This window comes from Bos indicus, chromosome 2 (genome assembly GCF_029378745.1).
Source record: "Bos indicus isolate NIAB-ARS_2022 breed Sahiwal x Tharparkar chromosome 2, NIAB-ARS_B.indTharparkar_mat_pri_1.0, whole genome shotgun sequence".
NCBI lineage: Eukaryota > Metazoa > Chordata > Mammalia > Artiodactyla > Bovidae > Bos > Bos indicus.
The window spans coordinates 88,211,808-88,227,987 of record NC_091761.1 but is presented as its reverse complement, the minus strand read 5'-3'; the positions used below and the strand labels follow the sequence as shown (position 1 = coordinate 88,227,987).

General features: G+C 41.1%; 1 protein-coding gene across 2 annotated transcripts in view; it reads left to right on the top strand.

Annotated features, from left to right (window-relative positions):
- FTCDNL1 (formiminotransferase cyclodeaminase N-terminal like) overlaps positions 1-16,180 on the top strand; it is a 158,078-nt gene extending 141,898 nt beyond the window's left edge. For both annotated transcript variants that reach the window (XM_070769879.1, XM_070769854.1), the window contains one exon: positions 1-16,180. This exon is cut by the window's left edge and continues 18,802 nt beyond it. The gene's annotated coding sequence lies outside the window, so the exon portion shown is untranslated.

Sequence of the window (16,180 nt, the reverse complement as noted above, 5' to 3'; positions counted from 1 at the left end):
TTGGCGTCTTTCTCCTTGGGCTTATCCTGTATGGGACTCTTTGCACCTCTTGGACTTGATTGACTACTTCTGTTTCCATGTTGGGGAAATTTTCAACTATAATCTCTTCAAAAATTTTCTCATACCCTTTCTTTTTCTCTTCTTCTGGGACCCCTATAATTTGAATGTTGGTGAGTTTGATATTGTCCCAGAGGTCTCTGAAACTATCTTCAGTTCTTTTCATTGTTTTTACTTATTCTGCTCTTCAGAAGTTATTTCCACCATTTTATCTTCCGGCTCACTGACTCGTTCTTCTGCTTCAGATACTCTGCTATTGATTCCTTCCAGAGTATTTTTAATTTCAGTAATTGTGTTGTTTGTCTCTGTATGTTTATTCTTTAATTCTAGGTCTTTGTTAATTGATTCTTGCATTTTCTCCATTTTGTTTTCAAGGTTTTTGATAATCTTTATTACCATTATTCTGAATTCTTTTTCAGGTAGTTTGCCTATTTCCCCTTCATTTATTTGGACTCCTGTGTTTCTAATTTGTTCCTTCATTTATGTAGTATGTCTCTGCCTTTTCATTACTTTTTTTTCATATTGTGTTTGAGGTCTTCAAGATTGAATTCTTTCTCCTTTTGGTTTCAGCCCTCCTAAGGTTGGTCCCGTGGTTTCTATAAGCCTCGTATAGGGTGAGATTTGTGCTGAGTTTTTTGTTCGTTTGTTTTTCCTCTGATGGGCAAGGCTGAATGAGGTGGTAATCCTGCCGGCTAATGATTGGGTTTGTATTTTTGTTTTGTTTGTTGTTTAGGTGAGGCTTCCTGCACAGGGTGCTGCTGGTGGTTGGGTGATGCTGTGTCTTGTATTCAAGTGGTTTCATTTGTGTGAGTTCTCACTATTTAATACTCCCTTAGGTTAGTTCTCTGGTAGTCTAGGATCTTGGAGTCAGTGCTCCCACTCTAAAGGCTGAGGGCTTGATCTCTGGTCAGGAACAAAGATTTCATAAGTGGTTTGTTATCGCATTAAGTGAGATTAAAACAAATGCCCAAAATCAGAAACCAAAGGTGAACCCCAGAAAGATTGCAGCTACAAAATCAGGCAAATAATTAAAATAATGGAATATACACATATACATATACACCCATAAGCAAAGTCAAAACAGTCCAACTAAAATAAAGTACACACAGCAGATTGACCTGGCAAACAAAGGATATCAAAAATTATATTTACCAGTTAAGAACAAAACTAACTAAAGCACAAACTGGAAAACAAAACTAAAGCAAGGTGTCAAGTGGGGAATAAAGCAATGAAAATAAAACTAACAGATATGTTGAGAGGAAAGGAAAGAAAGAAAAGAAAGAAGGAATAGATATGCAAAGTTAAATACATGTAGAGTAAGAAGATTTATATACATTAAAGATTTACTGCAAGGGGAAAAGAACAGTAGGAAAGGGAAACAAAGGAATACATGTAGAAAAAATATAATAGGCTTAAGAAAAAAAAGGAAGAAGAAAGAAAAAAAGGAAAACTCCACAGAACTACAAAAGCTCAATCTAGAGGCAGAGGTTTATAAGAACAATAGAAAGTGTGACTGAATATATACATATACATATAGACCCATAAGCAAAATTAAAACAGTCCAACAAAAATAAAGTACAAAAGACTGACCCGGTGAACAAAGGAAACCAAAAATTGTATCTACCAGTTAAGAACAAAACTAAAGCACAAACTGGAAAACAAAACTAAAGCAAGGTGCCAATTGGGGAATAAAGCAATGAAAATAATACTAATAAATATGTTGAGAGGAAAGGAAAGAAAGAAAAAAAAGAGAAAATAGATATGCAAAGTTAAATAGAGGCAGATAAAGAAGATTTATATACATTAAAGATTAGCTGCAAGGGGAAAAGAACAGTAGGAAAAGTAAACTAAGGAATAAATGTATAAAAAATAATGATAGGTTTAAAAAATTAAAATTAAAAACAGAAAAGAAAAAAGAAAAAGAACTCTGCTGCTGCTGCTAAGTTGCTTCAGTCGTGTCTGACTCTGTGCGACCCCATAGATGGCAGCCCACCAGGCTCCGCCATCCCTGGGATTCTCCAGGCAAGAACACTGGAGCGGGTTGCCATTTCCTTCTCCAATGCATGGAAGTGAAAAGCGAAAGTGAAGTCGCTCAGTCATGTCTGACTCTTAGCGATCCCATGGACTGCAACCCACCAGACTTTTCTGTCCATGGGATTTTCCAGGCAAGAGCACTGGAGTGGGGTGCTGTTGCCTTCTCCAAAAAGAACTCTGCTGCTGCTGCTAAGTCACTTCAGTCGTGTCTGACTCTGTGTGACCCCATGGACGGCAGCCTACCAGGTTCCCCTGTCCCTGGGATTCTCCAGGCAAGAACACTGAAGTGGGTTGCCATTTCCTTCTCCAATGCATGAAAGTGAAAAGAACTCTACAGAACTGCAAAAGCCCAATGTAGAGGCTTATAATAACAATAAAAAAAATGTGACTGAGGAAAAAAAATGTGACTGAGGAAAAAAAATGCTCAAAATCTTAATTAGATTTCATAGTCCCAATAAAATTGACAACTACAACAGAGTGGGGAAAAAGGAAAAAAAAAAAAAGAAAAAAAATCCAAAAGAATCTACAGGGCAAAACAAAACATAAGAATAATATTCATATTATTATATGAATATATATTCATATTCATATTTTATATTCACATTCATATTCAATATAACATTCATATTCAAAACATAAGAATAATAAATTTTTTTTGAGTCACTGCTGTCAGAGTTCTTTCCCTTGCTGGGAGTCACAGTCCACCTCATCTCCCTAGAATGCCCTCCAACACTGTGCTGATCTGGACCTGTTGTGGGGGCAGATCAGATTCTAATCTGGTCCTACTCCTATGTGTTCTTGCCTCCAACGTTCACAGCTATTAGAACTAGTGCCTTTTCTTTTGTGGGAGCTCTCAATATCCTGTTATATATTCCATAGACACAGAGTCTGCCTAGTTGATACTGTCGATTTGATCTGCAGCTTGTATAGCTGGTGGGAAGGTTTTGGGTCTTCTTCCTTACCCAACACTGCCCCCTGGGTTTCAACTGTGATTTTATTTCCACCTCTGCATGTGGGTCGTCCACTGGGGTTTGCTCCTGAGGCTGCCCTGGAGGAATTGGGTTTGCCCCTGTGAGGGCCAGGTGTGGAGGTGGTGCAGCTGCTTGGGTCACAGGGGTTCTGGCAGGAGCAGGTACTCAGGGGAGTTGGCGACTAGGGTAGCAGGAAATATAGTGCTCTATAAGCGTATGGCAACCAGTGTTGGCCAACACGCTCCAATATTCTTGCCTGGAGAACGCCCCTGACAGAGAAGCCTGGCAGGCCACAGTCTACAGGGCCCCAAAGAGTTGGAAACAACTGAAGCAACCCTGCGTGCATAGATGCAAGACTTTTTTTTTTGCCTGTGGCAGCTCTCTCCCAGTGAGAGTTGAGTGTGAAGCTGGCGCAGCTGCTTGGCTTGCGGGGACCCCGGCAGTGCCAAGTGTGCAAGGACACGGACTGCCTCTGCCGCAAGAGTTATGGCCCTATCAGAGCCTTTTCTCGAGCCTCTTGTAGCTGGCAATCAGAAGGCCTCTTTGGCCAGTCTTTCTCCATAGCTCCGCCTGCTCAGGCACTTAGAGGGCTCCCTTTCCTGGGGTCCTTCTCTGTTGTTTGGCGTGTCAGGCACATACAAGGGGCCCCCCTGGCCAGGGTCCTACTCTGTAGATTGGTACATCAGGCACTTAAAGGGCACCCTGGGTGGGGTCCTACTCTGTAGTTCAGTGTGTCAGGCGTTTGATGGGCCAGCCTCTCTATTGTTCAGCTGCTGATGCTAGTGTGTGGGGTGAGAGAGGTTATGGTGATGGCTCCACCCTGTATGGAGAAGGCAATGGCACCCCACTCCAGTACTTTTGCCTAGAAAATCCCACGGAAGAAGGAGCCTGGTAGGCTGTAGTCCATGGGGTCGCTAAGAGTCAGATATGACTGAGCGACTTCACTTTCACTTTTCACTTTCATGCATTGGAGAGGGAAATGGCAACCCGCTCCAGTGTTCTTGCCTGGAGAATCCCAGGGACGGGGAAGCCTGGTGGGCTGCCGTCTATGGGGTCGCATAGAGTCGGACACGACTGAAGCGACTTAGCAGCAGCAGCCACCCTGTAAGCATGACTCAGCAGTATCACCTTGCTTCCACGGCTGACCCAGCTTTCCTCCACAGGCATTTCCTACCACAATCTCCTCCCTCACATCGCCTCAACCCGTATCTCTGCAGTCAACAGCAGCCCTCGCCCAGGGATTGCTCCACAATCCCTAAACTCTAGCTCCCAGCTGCTGTGCCTTCCAGGGGACCTGCATCCCTGTCTGGGGTATGTATGGCTGCTGCAAGGACTATGTGATTCCCATTCCATTTAGGCTGCCGCAGATCAGCTATTTCACTCTCAGCCCTAAATGTTTCTCCTCTGACTCAGATAATTGCCCTGATGTGGGGATCAGACCCCTGCTTCAGTTCCCCCACCCTCCAAGGGCAGGTCCAGTCCTACTAACACTCCTGTTTTTCCCCCTAGTTCCTTCATCCTACCGAGTTTTGTGTGGTTCTATATATTATTTTTCACTGGTCAGGTACTCCTGTCCACTCTCAGCTGGTGTTCTGCATGCACTTCTGCGTCTGAAGGTGTGTTCCTGATGCATCATGGAGAGAGATGTACTGCATATCCACCTACTCCTCCACCATCTTGTTCTCTCCTGTTAACTTTTTTTCACTGTAACTTTTTTTTTTTTTTCCACTTTTTTTTTTTCTTTTTCTTTTTCTTTTTTTTTTCACTGTAACTTTTAACTATTTTTCTCTGGAAATAAATTCTTTGAGGTAGGTTGGTGATTAAAGTCTGCCTTTTGTTAAGTCTTTCATCTTAATTTGGCTACAGTTCCATGAGTGTCAGTAGATCATGAACTGAGTCATAAATGGACTTTGAATCAGGCCTAATTCTAGAAATTCTAGAAAAATATGTTTATGTGTTAGACTCATATCCTTTAATAGGATAATTTAAGTTATTGAAGCTGAAACTCCAATACTTTGGCCACCTGATGTGAAGAACTGACTCATTGGAAAAGACCCTGATGCTGGGAAAGATTAAAGGCAGGAGAAGGAGACAACAGAGGATGAGATGGTTGGATGGCATCACCGACTCAATGGACATGAGTTTGAGAAAGCTTCAGGAGTTAGTGATGGACAGGGAAGCCTGGTGTGCTGCAGTCCATGGGGTCACGACTGAGCAACTGAACTGAATGAAGTTATTCCCTGTATGAAAGTGAGTGAAAAGCACTCAGTCATGTCTGACTCTTTATGACCCCATGGACTATACAGTCCATGGAATTCTCCAATCCAGAATACTGGAATAGGTAAGCCTTCCCCTTCTCCGGGGGATCTTCCCAACCCAGGGTTCGAACCCAGCTCTCCTGCATTGCAGGCAGATTCTTTACCAGCTGAGTCACAAAGGAAGCTCTGTATAGTCAAATCTTTATTTTCCAAACAACATCCCAGAGTAGTTGACTATGCAGAAGTGAAGCTTATTTCCTCAGTGGCCTTGACTGTGGGATCTTAGTTCCCTGACCAGGGATCAAATGCACATCCCCTGCATTGAGAGCTCAGAGTCTTAATCAGTGGATCTCCAGGGAAGTCCCAACTAACCACATTTTTGACGACACCTGCTTCTTAATGCCTTTCTTCTCTTAGTCCTTCCCTGATCATCTGAAGATACAAAACGAATGCTAGGATTTGTGCCCTTAGTACTTGTTAATCTAGGGCTGTTGGAAACCCAAGAAATCAGAACATGTTAATCAAACATGTTCTACTGTTCATTTATTGCCACCCTGATTATTAAAGCTGATAGATTTTGATTGAGGCTTAAATTTTCTTGTAAGTTAGAAAGCAGCTTGTGGCTCCATATTATTAAATGAGGGAATCTGTACACCTTCAACATGATCAAATTATAGATCAGATTCAGTTGTGATTATGGCAGTAACTCCTTGTGTCTCCAATGAGTGCTAAGTTGCTTTGGTCATGTCTGACTCTTTGCAACCCTATGGACCATATCCTGCCAGGCTCCTCTGTCCATGGTATTCTCTTGGCAAGAACACTGGGATGGGTTACCGTTTCCTTCTCCAGGGGATCTTCCCAAGCTAGGGATTAAACCCACACCTCTTATGTCTTCTCCATTGGCAGGTGTGTCCTTTACAACTAGCCCCACCTGGGAAGCCCTGTGTCTCCAATACCCACACTTTTAAAAACTGTATTTGTACTGGGGTATAGCTGATTAGGGCTTCCCTGGTGGCTCAGTGGTAAAGAATCTACCTGTCAAGGCAGGAAACATAGTCTTGTCTGGGAAATCCCATGGACAGAGGAGCCTGGTGAGTTACAGTCTATGGGGTCGAAAAAGTGTTGGACTCGACTTAGTGACTAAACAACAACAACATAGCTGATTAACAATGTTGTGAAGTTTCAGGTGAGTAGCAAAGGGACTCAGCTATACATACACATGTACCCATTCTCCCCCAAATGACCCTCCCATCTGGGCTACCATATAACATTATTCTCCATGTGCTATACAGTAGGTCCTTGTTGTCTAATACCTGCTCTTTTTTGTGCTTTCCTTCTCTCTTTTTTGTTATTGTCTAAATAGCAGCCCTGGAACACATTTTAGAAATAAAAGTAGTAAAGTTCTTTATGACTTTTCCCTTAGAAGCAATGCTACCACAAAGGTTTTGATTCTTGATTGTTACACAACTTGATAAAAAAAAAAAAAATTACCTTGAAGATCTTTCCCAATAGATTGTAAGTGGTTTATAGTAAGCAGGGGAGAGGGGGTTAGAATCTTGATAGTTGACACCAAAATTCTTCTCAGGTTGAGACTATCCCTGAAAGGAAACTAGTTTCATAAGATTCCAGGGTAAAAGGTAAGCCCCTAAGGGCAGGGCTTGCTGAAGGAGGAAAGAAAGTAGATAATGAAACTGTCCTACTAAGAATAAGTAGGAATGAGAAGGAAGGAATAGAAAGGAGATGACACAGGGAATGTGGGAATATGAAAATGTGGCTGAAGAATTGAGAAAATGAATTTCTCATATTCAATGTAAAGAAATTTCCCTTCATATATTCACCCTCACCCCATTACTGATAATCTAATAAAATCTGTTCTTACGTTAGAACCTTGTAAGAGTGGTTGTTTTTTGATTGCAGAACTAGGGCAAATCTTGTTTCTGGATTGGCAGAATATAAGGGAAAGAACAACAGACAGTAAGAATTCGTGAACTGAATTAATTCAAGGGAGTTTATTGGTCATGTGTTTCACCCATTCTAAGAGGTAGCAGATGCCCTAGGGAGAGATTAGGTTTCCCCAGGACATGGAATTGGGCTTCTAGCAAATTACATCTTTATCTCAAAGAACAGGAAGACTTTAGCTAACACGCAGGTTAAAGTTGTTTATACTGCGTAGCACAAAGCTTTCTGAAGTGGATAAGATCAACTTAAAGGATAACATAGTGTGGTACATTCAGTGGTGACCCCTACCCCAAAAGACATATCTACCTGAAGCTATAAATATAACCTTCTTTGGAAAGTGGATCTTCATCAGTTCAGTTCAGTTGCTCAGTCGTGTCTGACTCTTTGCGACTGCATGAATTGCAGCACGCCAGGCCTCCCTGTCCATCACCAACTCCCAGAGTTCACCAAAACTCATGTCCATCAAGTTGGTGATGCCATCCAGCCATCTCATCCTCTGTCATACCCTTCTCCTCCTGCCCCGAATCCCTCCCAGCATCAGAGTCTTTTCCAATCAGTCAACTCTTCGTATGAGGTGGCCAAAGTATTGGAGTTTCAGCTTTAGCACCAGTCCTTCCAATGAACACCCAGGACTGATGTCCTTTAGGATGGACTGGTTGGATCTCCTTGCAGTCCAAGGGACTCTCAAGAGTCTTCTCCAACACCACACTTCAAAAGCATCAATTCTTCAGCATTCAGCTTTCTTCACAGTCCAACTCTCACATCCATACATGACCACTGGAAAAACCGTAGCCTTGACTCATAGATGTAATTAATTTAGGGATCTCAAGGTGAAATCAACCTGGATTACATTGCATCCTAAACACAAGGGAACTATCCTCCAAAGAGAAGGGATGGGGAAAGGATACAGAGGAGAAGCCACATGAAGACAGAATCAGAGACTAGAGTGTTGCCACCACAAGCCATGGAGCACCTGGAGCCACCAGAACTAGACGAGGCCAAGGAGCATTCTCACCTGGAGTCTTTGTAGGGATTGCAGCTCTGCCAATGTCGTGATTTTTGCATTTCTTGCCTCCAAGAGAATTAGAGGATACATTTCTGCTGAATTAAGCCACTGAGTGTGAGGTAATTTTTTACGGCAGCCATAAGAAACTAATACTCATAGTAACTCACCAGCTAGATTCAATTTCCTATTGTCCTAGAAAGTTCTCCTCCTCATCAATCTTGCCTAATTTTTGCTGCAAGGAGTCAAGTGTTCAAGGACAGCTTTACTGGCTTCACAGAGCTCAACCATTCCTTGGGAACATTTGTTAGACCCAACTTTTAAAAACTTATTTATTTGTTATTTTATTTTTGGTTGTGCTGGGTCTCTGTTGCTGAGTGTGGGCTGTCTCGAGTTGCAGAGAGTGAAGGCGAAGGCTCCTCTTTGTTGCAATACATGGACTTTTCATCGTGGTGGCTTCTCCGTGTTGCAGAGCATGGGCTCTAGGTGCAAGAACTTCAGTATTTGCAGCCTGTGGGCTTAGTAGTTGTGGCACACAAGCTTAGTTGCTCCATAGAATGCTTCCTGGACCAGGGATTGAACCCACGTCCCCAGCATTGACAGGCGGATTCTTATCCACCAGAGAAGTCCATGTTCAGCCATTTTTGTGGGAGAATAAAGAGAATGTTTTAAGTAATGAATCCAGGGATGATGGTGTTGCTGCAGCCTTTGTTGCCCATCTGTTTCCCACAGCAAGTTTGCAGAGGAACGTGGCAGAAGCAGTTGTGGGTCTTCTGGCTGCATTTGTCACTGGGGGCTTGTTCTTTGAAAACGATTGGGCAAGGATGTTTATGTGCTGCTGATGACAAGTGTTGGAAGGAATAAAGTGGGTGTCATTCATCAGGCCCTGGAAGTAAAGATTCCTCTTTGAATAGCTCTAAATCAAGTCTTGCCCTCCTTCCCCTCCTTATCTCACAGGAAACAGCTCTGCTAATCAGTTGTGCCTGCATTTCCGTGGAAATTTAAATTTTCTCTTAGTAGAAAAGCTGCTTTTATATGGAGACTTGGAAGTAGTCTTTGTTGGTTATAATATTTTTCTATGAAAAACATGAAGACAGCAAAGGCTTTGTCATGTCAAAGAAGCAAACACGTCTCTCCTTATAGTGTGACCATTTACTCTTGGGAGAGTCTATGGCTTTTGAGCAATTTTAAAGAAAATATTGAAGAAACATAGGAAAAAAAAAAAAGACCCATAAAGATAGAAGTTTGAGAAGCAAAGGTAAGGATATATAAAAACAATTTTATAGAAACTACCCTCCAGTCAATGGGAAATTGAAATATCTGTAATACAGACTGTCATTTCTGGGGCTTTCCTGGGGGGTGGTGCCTCGATGGTTAAGAATCCGCCTGCAATGCAGGAGACCCAGGTTCGATCCCTGTGTCAGGAAGATCCTCTGGAGAAGGCAATGGCAACCTACTCCAGTATTCTTGCCTGGAGAATGCCATGGACAGAGGAACCTGGCGGGCTACAATCCATGAGGTCGAAAAGAGTCAGAGACAGCTGAGGGACTAGCACTTCCACTTTCTTTCCAGTGGCCAAGGCTCTGGGCTCTCAATGCAGGGGGTCTTGGGTTTGATCCCTGATTGAGGAGCTAGATCCCACATCCCCAACAAAGGACTCACATGCTGCAACTGGAAAACAACCAAAACAAAACACAGACTGTCATTTCTTTGATAACTGAGATAGCAGTATCTTCTATAGCTTCTAAATCCTTTTTGATTCCACAGCCCCTAGTATTATGAGGCACTTGAATGAATGAGTGGATGAATGAATGAATGAGATTGAATTAAGGACACAAGCTAAATTTATATACCCTGTTGCTCTTTGGGCTCCTGAGAGACTTTTTTTTTTTTTTGCTTATTTCTGGATTCCTGGCAAATTTCCATATGAGGGAAATTGCCCGAAAGGAAAAACATTTGTTTCTCTGACACCTACTTCAAGAGAAGGAGCCGACCCGCTCTGAGGTGAGGCAAACTCCAGGAGCCAGAACTTTGCTGAAACAGAGGGTCAGAGTAAACTTAGCTATTTCCCTTCTCTGCCTCTTTGAACTTTAGCTACCAGCTTGTTGCTTTTTTTTTCAAAACAGGATTTTATACTTACATTTGTCCAGGAATTATCCAGGAAACTGCTAATTTTATTTGTCCCTTTGGCCTGTTATTTCTGGTTAAATCTATAAAGGCAAATTATTAGGGCTGTAACTCTAATCCCACCAATTTTCTCAGGCCTCATGGTAAATAGTATTAAAGTCCTGCTTAAGCAACTCCTAAATAATCAGGAGACTCCATCGATCTAAAGTGTTTTTACTACACTCTGCTGTTTGCGGGGAGCTGGGGTCAGGTAACAGAGTCAATTAAACAACTTCATCACAAGGAGTTACATAGAAAAAAAGCCTTCTAGGATACTCCTTCTATATTGTCTTCATTTTTACATGATAAAACCATATTCAAAATCATTGAGAATTAGGATTAGAAAAAGCCTTAGAAAGTGTCATCTAGTTCAACCATCTTTCTTTTAAACTTTTTATTTTATATTGGAATATAGCAGATTAACAATGTTGTAATAGTTTCAGGTAGACAGTAAAGGGACTTGACCACATATACGTATGTATCCATTCTTCCCCAAGCTCCCCTTCCATCCAGACTTAACCATTTTTTTTTAATAAATGAGGAAACAGGGAGCCAGGATGTCAATCGCAACATCTAAAATCAGAAGCTTATCAGTGGTCAAGATGGACCTAGAACACAGGCCTCAGTAACCCAAGGTGACTACTGGATCTGGTATAATGGCTTAGAGTAATTTCTAGACCATCATTTGTCAAATAAAAGTTCCATTATCTTCATTATATTTAGTAAAGAAGAAAAATTAATCAATTTTTGAAAGGATATTGAAAACAGAGCATTTTCTGCTCAATCGAGTTAAAAGGGAGCTATCAATTACAACATCTTAAGGCTGCTATATCTTGGCTCTAAAATCACTTCTGTATGTTTCTTACTTTTTTTGTTTTTAGTAGAGGCTGTACAGCTAAGAATCACATTTTATGTGTGATATACATTTCTAAAGACTTTAGATAATTCAGGACTAATATTCCCATGGACAAAATATTGAAACGCCACATTTTGGGTGAGGATTAATCTTGGTACTCTTACTCTGATACTCTGATTGCCATGTTGTCTTCCCTTTTCTACTCTTTTTCATTATCCTTGTCTTGTTGACACACTCTCTTACCAATTATGTTACCTGGACAAGTAACATGACCTGTTTGTGCCTCCGTTTGTACATCTGCAAAGGTAATGATACAACACACCCCGAAGTGTTGCTGGGATGATTAAATGAGATCATTTCTTATGTATCATACAGGATCAGGTTTGGCTTCCTATTTGATATGACACAAAAATAGTGATGACTCAAGCAAGATAGAAATGTATTTCTCATTTAGGTAAAAAAAAGAAAAGAAAAAAAAGAATGTTGAAGGCATATATCCAGGGCAGACATGGTAGCCTCAGTGGCATTTTTGTTTCTCTGATTCTGTCCCTATTTGAGCAGAGTCTGGCTCTTCCCCTCTCTGTGGCCCTTCCTGTCCTCTGATGGTCACATCCTCCTGGGCCCTCCAGCATTTCTGTGCCACTTGGGTGGCCCAGTGTCCCCAGCCACGCTTTCTTTCACCTGGGGACTTTCTTCCCACAGTCAACTTTGAATTGTCTATTTGGAAAGAAGGATAATTCAGTTTACACTTAGATATGGAAGGTTGACAGACTTATTGGGTTTGTGTTTTTACTCCTCAGTTCACAAGAATGTTGCTTTAAAAGTGAGATTTGGGAATTGATAGTGAGTGTGTTTGGGGAAGAGAGGATCTTTCGGATATAAAGGCTGCCTACAATGATGGTCAAACTGCTCAGTAATGTTTACTTGAGCATTTTTACAAGTGATCTCTTGTTTTAGAGATTTAGCATCAAATATTTGGAAATTCTGAGGCTAAAATAAGGGACACTGAAAATGAGATCCAGGAGGCTTTTAAAATCTTTTCTACAATCTACATGGTAACGTGCATGCTTAGAGGATGTTGTTTCCATTTTTATCTAGAAAATGCGAGGTCTTGGAAACTTTCTTAGGCTCTAAGCTGTATCAATTGTAGGGCTCACTTCTTTTGTTTTCCATCTCTTAATGGTCATTGTTTTTTTTTTTTTTTTTTTGCCTGATATTCAGTATCTTGAAAAACATTTCACATGTTTTAGGTGTTTTGAGCAGAAGAATGAATATGGTCTCTGTTATTCCATCTTGACTAGAGATCAAAGTACCATAAAGTTAAATTTTTACATTAAAGAAAATCTCCTAAATAAAGTAAAATGGTGCCAATGATCATTTAACTTTGAGATCCAGACATAATGAAAAATTTGAAAAAGTGATCAAAAAGAAATATTAGAGAAAAATGAGGAACTCTATAAGCACACTGGTTCTCACTATACTACAAAACTTCATTGAAGAATACTTTAAGAACAATCCTCTATTATTTTGAATTGAGGACACTGTTAAGTTGAATTGTGGGTTAAATGGGTTGAATTGTCTCCTCAAAAGATATTTTGAACTCCTAACCGTCATTGCCTCAGAATGAGACATTCTTAGAAAATCGCATCCTTGTAGATAGAGTGGGCTGCTAATTCAGTATGACTGGTGTCCTTACAAGAAGACAGACGGATACAGAGGGATCCCTGGCAGTCTAGTGGTTAGGAATCCGAGATTCTACTGTAGGGGGCATGGGTTCAGGTTCAATTCCTGGTCAGGGAACTAAGATCCCACATGCCATAAAATGTGGCCAAAAAAGAAGAAGAAGAAGAAGAAGAAGAAGAATATCTGAAAACACAGAGACACTTGAGGGAAGAATTACATCATGTGATGGCAAAGGCAGAAACTGGAGTGACACAGCCACAAATAAGGGATTGATGGCCACCACCAGGAGCTAGGATGAAGCAAGTAAGAAATCTTCCTGGAGACTCAGAGAGCATGGTCTTATCAGCACTTTAATTCTAGACATTTAGCCCCTAGAACAGTGATACAATAAATTTGTGCTGTTTTAAGCCACCTAGTCTGTGGTACTTTTGGAATAGAAAATGGCAACCCACCCCAGAATTTTTGCCTGGAAAATTCCATGGACAGAGGAGCTGGGCAGGTTACAGTCCATGGGGTCACAAAGAATTGGACACAACTGAGTGGCTGAACACACACACACCATGGTACTTTGCTATGGCAGCCCTGGAAATCTAACATAGGAACTATGAATTGTTTTTAAATTATTGAAATGATTGCTATAGTTTGCTAACCATTTTTAAATTTTTGAAGATGAAGGATAACAGTACATTCTAGGCATAAGGTTTCTTCTAGAAAACATGTGACTCAAAATATTCTTCCAAACTATATATATTTTTTGTATATAAAAGATTAGTGATATTATTAAAAGTGCCAGTTGAAGTGAATGTAAATTTAATACCACAAATGGTGTGGTGACATAAGGAGCAAGTTAGTAGCTGACAGTTCTGAAAAATTGTTTATCTTGCCCTATTAAAGTTTGACTATAAAAAACATGAACATTAAGTATTTTGAATAAAGTTTCAGCTTTATTTTTGCATCCTTAAGGTCCATTCCTAAGGTTTCTAAGGCCCATTTCGATGATCTGCTGGATCATTGAAACAGCAAGAGAGTTCCGGAAAAACATCTATTTCTGCTTTATTGACTATGCCAAAGCCTTTGACTGTGTGGATCACAATAAACTCTGGAAAATTCTTAAAGAGATGGGAATACCAGACCACCTGACCTGCCTCTTGAGAAGTCTGTTGCAGGTCAGGAAGCAATACTTAGACCTGGACATGGAACAACAGTTCCAAATAGGAAAAGGAGTACATCAAGGCTGTATATTGTCACCCTGATTGTTTAACTTATATGCAGAGTACATCATGAGAAACGCTGGGCTAGATTGAGCACAAGCTGGAATCAAGATTTCTGGGAGAAATATCAATAACCTCAGATATGAAGATGACACCACTCTTATGGCAGAAAGTGAAGAAGAATTTAAGAGTCTCTTAATGAAAGTGAAAGAGGAAAGTGAAAAAGTTGGCTTAAAACTCAACATACAGAAAACTAAGATCATAGCATCTGGTCCCATCACTTCATGGCAAATAGATAGGGGAACAGTGGAAACAGTGAGAGACTTTAATTTGGGGGGCTCTAAAATCACTGTAGATGGTAACTGCAGCCATGAAATTAAAAGAGGCTTGCTCCTTGGAAGAAAAGTTATGACCAACCTTGATAGCATATTCAAAAGCAGAGACATTACTTTGCCATCAAAGGTCCACCTAGTCAAAGCTATGGTTTTTCCAGTAGTCATGTATGGATGTGAGAGTTGGACTATAAAGAAAGCTGAGTGCTGAAGAATTGATGCTTTTAAACTGTGGTGTTGGAGAAGACTCTTGAGAGTCCCTTGGAGGGACTGCAAGGAGATCCAACCAGTCAATTCTAAAGGAAATCAGTCCTGAATATTCATTGGAAGGACTGATATTGAAGCTGAAACTCCAATACTTTGGCCACCTGATGCGAAGAGCTGACTCATTGGAAAAGACACTGATGCTGGGAAAGATTGAAGATGGGAGGAGAAGGGGACGACAGAGGATGAGATGGTTGGATGGCATCACCAACTCGATGGACATGAGTTTGAGTAAATTCCAGGAGATGGTGATAGACAGGGAGGCCTGGCATGCTGCAGTCCATGGGGTTGCAAAGTCGGACACGACTGAGTGAACTAAACTAAACTAAGGTCCATTCAGTGATAATGATTTTTAGCCTTGGTTGGATATGAGTTTTCATTCTTGGCCCTTTATAAAATTTTGGACCAAATATATATTCAGAGTACCTCTACCTTGAAAGTTATCTGCTAATTCTGTTTGGAATCTTTTTGGATCCTCCTTCTGGGAAACATCATCAGTGCCTCTTCCTCACTGAATTCTGGTTGTGCAGTGAGGAATAGAGACAAGCCATCAGGAGGTGGAGATGGAGAGAACTGAGGTAGATATTCCTTTAGTTCCTTTCCTGTAGACTTGAGCTCACTGATGATTGACCAGTTGTCACTGCTCCTCTCCAGGTGACCTCCACATCATGACTCTCTAATTCCAAGGTTTGGAAATCCAGGATCTGGAAACACATCCCTTTTCTGGTCCCTTCCAGATGGGAGTGGTAACAACTCCACTGTTACTAGTTCTATTGCTAAGTTGCTTCAGTCATGTCCATCTCTTTGAGGCCCCATGGACTATAGCCTGCTAGGCTTCTCTGTCCATGGGATTCTCCAGGAAAGAATACTGGAGTGGGTTGCCATGCCCTCCAACAGGGGACCTAGGGGGACTGCCCTATTCCTTGTAGTTTCCCTATATATCTTTTTTTTTTTTTAAACAGTCCCCTCCTGGGGGACTTCCCTGGTGATCCAGTGGTTAAGAATATACCTTCCAATGCAGGGATGCAGGTTCCACATGCCATGGAGCAGATAAACCTGTGGACCACAGCTAGAGAATGAAGATCCTGTATGCTGCCACTAAGACCAACAACAACAAACAAAAAAACACCCCCCACCCCAAGATTCTCTTGATTTGATTTTTGCCTTCTATTTCCTGCTAGGATTCTGTGACACAGACTAGTGTTGCCAAATGACATAATCCTATACAACCAAAGACTCTCGATGAGATGTAGCTCTTCAACCACCCAGAATCAGAAACTGTGTGAAGCACCACAGACTACTCAGGGAAAAACTATTTAAAAAATTCTACTCCTTATTTTCAAGTTACTCTTAATGTTTTTCTAATAAAGAAAAAAAGCCAAATTA